Source organism: Marmota marmota, unplaced genomic scaffold (genome assembly GCF_001458135.2).
Source record: "Marmota marmota marmota unplaced genomic scaffold, marMar, whole genome shotgun sequence".
NCBI lineage: Eukaryota > Metazoa > Chordata > Mammalia > Rodentia > Sciuridae > Marmota > Marmota marmota.
In genome coordinates this window covers 13194953-13204213 of record NW_026000241.1, presented here as the reverse complement: position 1 = coordinate 13204213, position 9261 = coordinate 13194953, and positions in this window count along the sequence as shown.

Genomic DNA, 9261 nt, shown 5'->3' with positions numbered 1-9261 from the left:
AAAAAAAAAAAAAAAAAAAAATATATATATATATATATATATATATATATATAAATCTATCTATCTCAGGGGCGAATACTGTTGGATGCCTACTCTTTCCTATGTCTTTTAAACATGTGGTCAAGCTCCATCGAGCAAACCTCTCAATCTGTATGCCGGTGTGGGAACAGAGCTCTTCTGCGGCTGAATGCACACTCGGTCAGCAAGCCAGGAGCTGATGGTGCCTTGAGCTGCAGCTGAACTTCAAATGGGGCTTATCCCTAGTGACTAAGTTGCTCTCCACATACTTCTGCTCAGCCATGGTACCTCTGGAGCCCTCTTGTCACCTATCTCTGATGCCACCTTATCATCTTCTTGGGTTACTCTCAGAATTCTGCCCCTACCTCCCCACCCCTGGATTATCCCAACAGTGTAGAGTGACAGGGAACACTCAGGACTCAAATCAGTTCTCCATAACTTTATATCACTGCTCACTGCTCCTCTTTTATTTTTATTTTTTGGTGGGGGGAAGTACCGGGGATTGAACTCAAGGGCACTCGACCACTAAGCCACATCCCCAGCTCAATTTTGTATTTTATTTAGAGATATGGTCTCACGGAGTTGCTTAGTGCCTTTTGCTGAGGCTGGCTTTGAACTCTTGATCTTCCTGCCTCAGCCTCCTGAGCCACTGGGATTGCAGGTATGCGCCCCTGTGCCAGCCACTGTGCCCCACCACTGCTCCTCTTAAAGGGAATTTTCTCAGCTTTCTGTCTGCTATAGGATTTTGCTGAATTCATGCTTTGATGAAATGTTAAAACTAGGCAAGTTTCCATTTCTCCATTCACACAGATTCATCTCTTGCCTACAGGGATTCCTTTTCTTTGGCACTCCTGACAGAATGGTGTTGTAGCCTATGTTGATACCCTCAGAAATATGAAATTTATTACCTCAGAGGGCACTCTGTTCTTTATTTCCGAGCACTGAATTGTAACAAAGTATTCTTTTAAACTATCTGAAATCTCCAACATTTTTATGTTATTCATTCATGAGCAAACGTGTTGAGCACAGATTTGGTTATGACATAATATGACAAATGACAGCAAATCCACTCAAATTGAACTACCCAATAAAAGGTATTGGGGTGGGGGCAGGCGGCTGGGGTTGTGGCTCAGCGGTAGAGTGCTCCTCTAGCATGTGCAAGGTCCTGGGTTCGATCCTCAGCACCACATAAAAATAAATAAATAAAATAAAGGCATTGTGTCCAACTACCAAAAAAAAAAAAAAAAAGTATTATTGGGAAAAGGGCTTCAAGGGAGGCTTGTCCCGGAGTTCAAAAATACCACAAAGGACCAGGCAATATTTCTTTTCCACTCTGTGTTCCATGCCATTGCCCCATCCTTAACCTCTCCTGGAAGCTTCTGGGTCAACCTTTGTGTTAGTCCAAAAAAATGAATGCTGCAGTTCCAGGCCTCTCATCTCATCCTGCAGGGGAGCCAAGAGCAACCCATCAGCTTCTTCTCCCAAGTCCTAAGGCTCACTCTTATTGGCTTAAATTGGGTCACATGTCCATCTCTGAACCAATCCCTGCAGCCAGAGGGATGAACTATGGAACTGGGGTTGGAGTGTCTATCCCATCCACACCAAAGACATGAAATGAGGGAGTGGGAAATTTTCTAAAGGGAAATGAAGACAGTGTTGACTGGAGAAGAAGATATAGATGCTGGGGAAGAACCCACAAGTCTTTACATTTTTACAGCTGCCATGCTGGTTATTTAGGTTAGCAAGTTAAATAAAACTCAAATCAGAGAAGCCCATAGCATGGTGGGAACACTCTTGATTACTACATAGGTTCTCGTCAGTGCTGGTGCCCCATTCTGGAGTAGCAAGAACACATACCCTCTTACGAGAAATCTTCAGGCATTTGAAGACACCTCACCCATCTTTTCCAAAGGCTTCCCTAAGTTAAACATTCCTCCATCATCCAGTCGTAAGCCTTGTTACTCCGTGTATCAGACTCAGACTATGACAGGCTCTAGCTGTGGATAACATGAATGACAGGCACAGAACTGAACCTGAGTCCAGGAACAGTGGGACTGTGTTTAGGACAGGATCCCCCGCAACTTGAAAAACAGGATTGGAGTCAAGTAGTTTCCTGGGGAGGTGATTCCAGAAGATACCAGCAGGTAGGGAGGGGAGACAGCCAATGCAAAGTAGTTAATGAGCAGGCTGTCACGGTGGGCACGGTGCCAGGTGAGTCAGCTGTGTGGGTGGAAATAGAATACTTAGAAGTCATTTCTACACCAGGACATCCAACATGACTTAGTTAAGCCCAATGTGACTGTGAACCATACCCCTCCTCACCCAACTGAAGGAGGATCAGCTCATCTCTGCCTTGGCCAGATTCCAAGCTTCTTGTGGCTGTTCCAGCTGCACCTAACCCTGGGGCATTGTGCCAGAGGGACGCTAGAGTGGAAAGAGGTCATTGTTTTCGTGGATTGTGGCTAAAATACCTTGTCTTTGCAAATTTTACAAAAACACGGTACCTTGGGAGTATTTTATCCCAAAGGGCCTTGGAAGGAAGCAATATAAGGGAAGAGACCTGAAGCTTATATTTATTTAGCTTCAGGTGACAGAACACCTGCCTCAAAGTGGTTCCCAAACCAAGAAAATTTACTGGCACACAAAATGGAAACCAGACGTGGGTGGTGTGTGGGATTCGTATAGTAGTTCCTTATGCTCACCAGGGACCCAGGTTTTTTTTTTCTGCCTTTCCTTTCTTCCTGCTCTGGTTTGAATGTGTCCCTCAAAATTTCGCATGCTGTGAACTTAATTCCCAAATTCACGTGTTAGTAAATTGGAGATAAGATCTTTGGGAAGTAGTTATGGTTAGATGAGGTCCTGAGGATGCGGCGCCCATGGTGGGATTAGACAAAAGGGGACCTGTGTTTGCATGCTTGTGCTTTCTCGTCTGGTGACGCCCTCTGCCGTGTTACAATGCAGCAAGAAGGTCTAGTCCAGGAGGAATGAAAGTGTGCAGGCCACTGAAATAGATGAGTAAACCAGCCTAAGGACAAAGGAAGATCCAGAAAAGGGCTGGGGTTTTGCTCAGTAGTAGAGCGCTTGCCTGGCACGTATAAGGCACTGGGTTTGATCCTCAGCAACACATAAAAAATAAATAAATAAAATAAAATATTGTGTCCATCTAAAACTAATATATGTATTTAACATCCAGAAAAAGCCCCAGACCCTGTCACGATGGGCAAAAGGTTGACATCTGCAGCTGAGGGGGAGAAATAAAGAATGTGCATACACTTCTGCCCTTTTCAATGCTTTATTTACTCAAATCACTTAATACAATTTCACTCTATAGGTTCTTAATCAAGAAAATGACAATTCTTAATGCTAGGCACTGCAATAGACAGAATCAATTCACAGCAAACAATTCTAGATTAATTCTAAGCACTGCAAACACACTTAATCATGACAGGCTCATGACAGACATTCCCTCTGCAGGCTAAGCTTCAGTGTCAAATCTAAAGTCTCAAGCCTTAGGCTTTAAGTCCAGCAGATGCACACTCTCAGACCGTGGTGATCAGATGAAGAACCAAGGCAGTTTTCTCCTGGGGTGGAGCTGATGGCCAGTTGAGAGGTTTGTAGGGAGAAGACTCAGCTCTCATCAGGGTCAAGATGTGGCTGTAGAGTTTGAGAGTGGTGAGGAAGATGCAGAGGATCAGGCAAATGATAAGAGTTGGGATGTCAGTCCAGGCCCTCATCAGGCTCTCTGGCATGAGGGCATCAGTGTGATCTGGCTGAATGTCTGTTCATTTGCTCCATCACTTATACTAAATTTGGGGGCTTCTGACCACCCTTAGGCTCAGGCCTAAGGCCATCTTTACAGATGCAAGACAGCTGACTTCATCTACAACGGGAAAAGATGGTACAACAGAATGATTCAAGAGCAAAGGCTCAGGGCATGGAGAAAGGGCTGAGCTGCTCCATGTGGCTGGAGAACAGGGAGGGCTGAGTGTCTTGCAGGTAAGCATGGCTGGTGGGCAGTGGGCACATTGCCCTGGACTTTCAGCCAGGCTTCCCCCATGGACGTCATCCTGAAGATGTTAAGTAGGCCAATGAAGAATGTTGAGTGACAGAGGGACATGGTTACATTCAGATTTAAGAAGGCTGGTTGTTGTTGTTGTTTTTTTTTTTTAATGGGTGTGGAGGAGTGATGGACGGGACTCCAATTAGGAGTCAAGTACACATCATTTCAAATTCTGTAGAATTGGCCGACATGATGTTCCACCTGAAACAGACTCCCCACCCCCTTATACACATACTCAGCTCTACCAACTGCTCCTGAGGGATCCTCAGAAATCATCATAAACAGCTTCTCTCTTCCAATCTTAGGCCATTGTCAGCCATCCTGCATTTGCTTCTCCTGTGTGTGCCTGTGAACACGTATGTGTGTATGGGTGTGCATGTGCAGATGTTATAGGGTGCGGTTCATCCACTCCTTGCTTTCCCCCTTCACCAATGATCCTCAAACTCCCTGCAAAGAGACCTTGAGTCATGTATGGAAGAGACAAACCACAGTGTCCCCCAAAAACCTCCTCTGTCCCTTGAAAGTTCTGACCAAGAAAGAGGACTGAGTTGGAAACCAAGACAGCTCTGTACTAGGTCCCTACATATGATCCTGGAACGATATTTTATGCTCTCAAGTCTCTGTTTTCTCTTGTGTAATATGGGGAAAGGTATTCCAGGTCTGTGAGCTTAGAAGGGTAAAATAGAAGGTAAAGACTAAATTGTTGAAATCTGAAAATTAAATTTTCTTTTTTGATCATCTGTATGGAGCAGGCTTATGACAATATTGATAAGAGCAGTGCTTTCTTTGGGCCAAGCAACTTTATTACCCCTTTTAATTCTCAGATGCCAGATAAGGAAAGGAGGCCTAGAGAGATCAAGCAATATACTCAAGGTCACAGAGCTAGTTAGGAGCAGAACTAGGCTTCAAATCCAGTGCTGACTGGCTCCCAGGGTTCCCTGTTCATTGCCACTGGACTGTCATCTTATGATGGCCTAGTAGTCACTTAACCACTTTGTAATTTAAGACAAGGTCCCACTAAGTTGCTTAGGACCTCACTAAGTTGCTGAGGCTGGCTCTGAACTCATGAACCTCCTGCCTCTCGGTTTCCCAAGTTGCTGGGATTACAGGTGTGTGCCAACATGCCCAACTCCCCTAGTAGTCTTGTGACTGGTACTCCAAACAGATTTCAAAGCAGAATAGTATATATCTTTATCCTATTCTTGGAAAAGACAAGAGATCCCCAAATATCAGGTATATAGTTGAAGAAAATCAAGACTTAACAAGATCTGACTTTGGAAGAGTAAAGGTAACTTCCAAACAGAAAATACATTCTCGTCTGGGGTGACTGCTGGAGTTAAGAACAGAAAACAGAAGACACAGGCAAAGTCCACTCAGTTTTAGGATAAGAGCACAGGACAGTGAGGATATTTCCAGGTTTACTGGGGAATATATGTAAACACACCAAGGTCAAACCCAAGAAAACAATCAAATCAGCAAGCATTCACAGGGCACATATTATATGCTGTGATGAATATCATACCACCAATTCCTTTTCTTAACTGTAGTTAAATAAACATAAAATCTGCCATTTTAACCATTTTAAATATGCAAAACTACAGCCTAAAGAATGATCCTATTGTCTGTCATAACCACCATCCATCTTTCGAACTTTTCCATTTTCCCCAATGCATCCTCTGTACCTGTAAAACACTAATTCCACCTTTATGAGGAACCTAATGTTGCCGCATGCACCAATTCCTTTTAAGCAGATGTCACTCTTTACATTTTGTCTTACACAGCAGAGAAGTGGGCACAGAATTGACACTTTGATTTATTTGCTCACTTACTCCTTCATTCATGCCAGCATGTCTAAGTCTGAGCTACAGAATAATCAGCAGCCTTCTGCTGCCTGATATGAGCTATAGTGAGACAGGAAAAGCATAAAAAGGTCTCAGTAACTTCTGAGCTACATTTCTCACAGGGCTGTGGGAGGGCTGGCAACAAGGAGAAAGGATGTATTTTTGAGAGGATAAAGCCCCCTTATTATAGCATTACACAAAATTCCTGCTGCTACAGTTTCCTTCAGGAAAACTCCAGGCGCGGTCAGTACCGGTGTATGTAAAACAATGAAGACATTCTGAAGTCCTATTTTCAAAGCCAAGAATAAGCTTCAGGAGTGCAAGGAAATGTCACCATAAAAATCTGGGGAGAGGGAGGCATCCCGGAGACCACATCAATTCAGCTTTTCTCTGCACTGCTGCTTATTGACACACCTGCCTTGTTCTCCCCAGAGTGTGGAAAGGGAGCCGTGTTAGGGAAAAGAATTTTGCTAGATGCTTCTTAAACTCCCAATGGCGGTTTGACTTCCTCTCACTGAAAGCAATAAAGATCAGGCACATGTACTACATTTTTTATATCTGTGTGCGTGAAGCAGGGAAGCCCATGTTTGTCCATTCCTTTCCAAGGAAGACAGAGTTACATAGGTGCCCAGCTTGTTGAACCAAGAGTAGAGGGCAAGCGTTCTCAACTTCTGCACTACTTACATTTCAAGCCATGTAAGTCTTTGTTATGGGGACCTTGTGTGCATCGGAGTATTGTAGGACATTGAGCAACTTCCCTGACCTCTACCCATTGGATAAAATAGTAACACCCCAACTCTACCACCAAACCATGTTTGTGACAACCAAAAATTCTGCCAATTATTGCCAAAGGTCTCCTAGGGGGGTATGATTTCTAGATTTATTTAAAACAAACAAACAAACAAACATCCAGGTGAGGTGGCACTTGCCTGTAACCCAAGCAACTTGTGAGGCTGAGGCATGAGGATTACAAGTTCAAGGTCAATTTAGCAAGACCCCGTCTCAAAATAAAAAATGAAAAGAACTGGAGATGTAGCTCAGTGGTAAAGTGCCTCTAGGTTCAATTCCCAAGTCTTAGTTGGGGATTCCCAGGTTTACCCGATTCCCAGGTTTACCCTGAGAATCAAGGAAAACAAAAAAGCAATCTTAAATTTAAATTTCAGATAATCAGTAAACATTTTTAATGTAAAATATATCCTATTGTAATTTTGGGGATACTTATACTAAAAAAATGCTTATCATTTATTTGAAATCTATCTGGGGCAAAATCACCTCCATTTGAGAACCATGAACTAGGATGACCTACCATCCGGGTTTTCCCAGAACTTTTATGGTTTTAGCAGCAAGAATTCAACATGCCAGGAAACTCCTCAGTCCCAAGCATACTTGGACAACTGATCTCTTTAGAAGATCTAGCCTCAACCCTTTGTGCTAGTTTCAGTTTTCAGGCTCCCACAGACCCACAACATCCTTGATAGATTCTGGTGCTTTCAATGGATGGAAAGCCTCCATTGAAAGGTTGACGGGTAGGGCTTTCAATGAGAACTACTAAATGGCCTTATGTTTGCAGAGTTGTTGATTTGCAAACACATTACCAATAACAGTTCAAGTCAGACTTCAAAGTGGTCTATTGATTTTGACAGCTTCAGAGTAGATTATTCTTCCCAGCAAAAAACATCTATATCCCAGATATTTCATCTTAAATAATCTAATACTCCAAGCTAATGGGACTTCCCCATAGGCTAGTAAGACTCTAGCTACACTTTGGTTTTTTTTTGGATTGCTGTTGCCTTCATTCAGAATTTTATTGACTGGTCTTACCCCTCCCCCAATCCAGGACTGTTACTAAGCAACATGAATTTCTGTCCCCACCCCCACCCCCCATTATTTTACATTGGGTAATTCAGCAAAGTGAGACTTGGACATGAGGGGCTGGTGTTATTGTAGAAGATTCTCCTGTACTCATTTATCTATTGCTACCGAGGGTATAAGTCCACAGACCTCCCACAACCCCACTCTATAATTCCCCCTGCCCCAGAAATCTGGACTTTAGGCAATAAAAATCTATCTTAGTTTCTTTAGCCATCTTATATTATCTTACAATTAAATTAGCTGATGGAATAGGGCGGTTTAAATAGTGTTCTCCAAGAATTTGGAAATGCAACCATTTTTTAAGGAATTTAACTGAAAAAGTTTCCACTCGATGACTGTGACTGACTTGGTAAGTTTTCTCCTGAGGAATCTGAGAACGCTCCATTATTCCCATCAGTACATCTGGGATTGTCTCCGAGAGGCAGGATGCAGTGTGATCACCGTGGTGTGCTGGAGCCTGCCCATGCCAGCTCACAGGAGCCATTGTGCAAACCTCTCTTCTGGCTACTGACTTGAAATCAGCCTCAGTGGGAGTATTTACACCCTGGAACTTGACTTGGCAAATGTTACAAATCAGGGCTTATTTCATTTTTAAGCTTTTCCTAGAGAGTCCTTTGTTAGACATTTACTAGTATACCCTTGAATTAAATGTAAGCATAATTAATACCTAGAGGCTTGGCCGGTTGAGTAATGCCATAACTGGAGAAGGACTTTAGAAATGGCCTGGGGCATTCTGGTGGCATCCCCAAGGCTGCAAAATTGGTCATTGTCTTACCAGTACCTAAGCAGGGAGAACTACATATGCTCCCATCCTGGGGTCAGGGGTATCCTGTGTGCTCATCTGCTTCAGGGTCTCTGGGAAACCTTTTGAATATTATTTGGCTTTGTGAGTGTAATTGGATTTATAATGTAGGCTAGTACTATTTCTTCTTTTTTTTTCCTTTAATTTTTATTGTTGGTTGTTCAAAACATTACATAGTTCTTGACATATCATATTTCACACTTTGTTTCAAGTGGGTTATGAACTCCCATTTTTACCCCGTATACAGATTGCAAAATCACATCGGTTACACATCCATTGATTTACATATTGCCATACTAGTGTCTGTTGTATTCTGCTGCCTTTCCTATCATCTACTATCCCCCATCCCCTCCCCTCCCATCTTCTCTCTCTACCCCCTCTACTGTCATTCATTTCTCCCCCTTCTTTTTTTTCCCCTTTCCCCTCACTTCCTCTTGTATGTAATTTTGTATAACCATGAGGGTCTCCTACCATTTCCATGCAATTTCCCTTCTCTTTCCTTTTCCCTCCCACCTCTCACCCCTGTTTAATGTTAATCTTCTTTTCATGCTCTTCCTCCCAACTCTGTTCTTAGTTACTCTCCTTATATCAAAGAAGACATTTGGCATTTGTTTTTTAGGGATTGGCTAGCTTCACTTAGCATAATCTGTTCTAATGCCATCCATTTC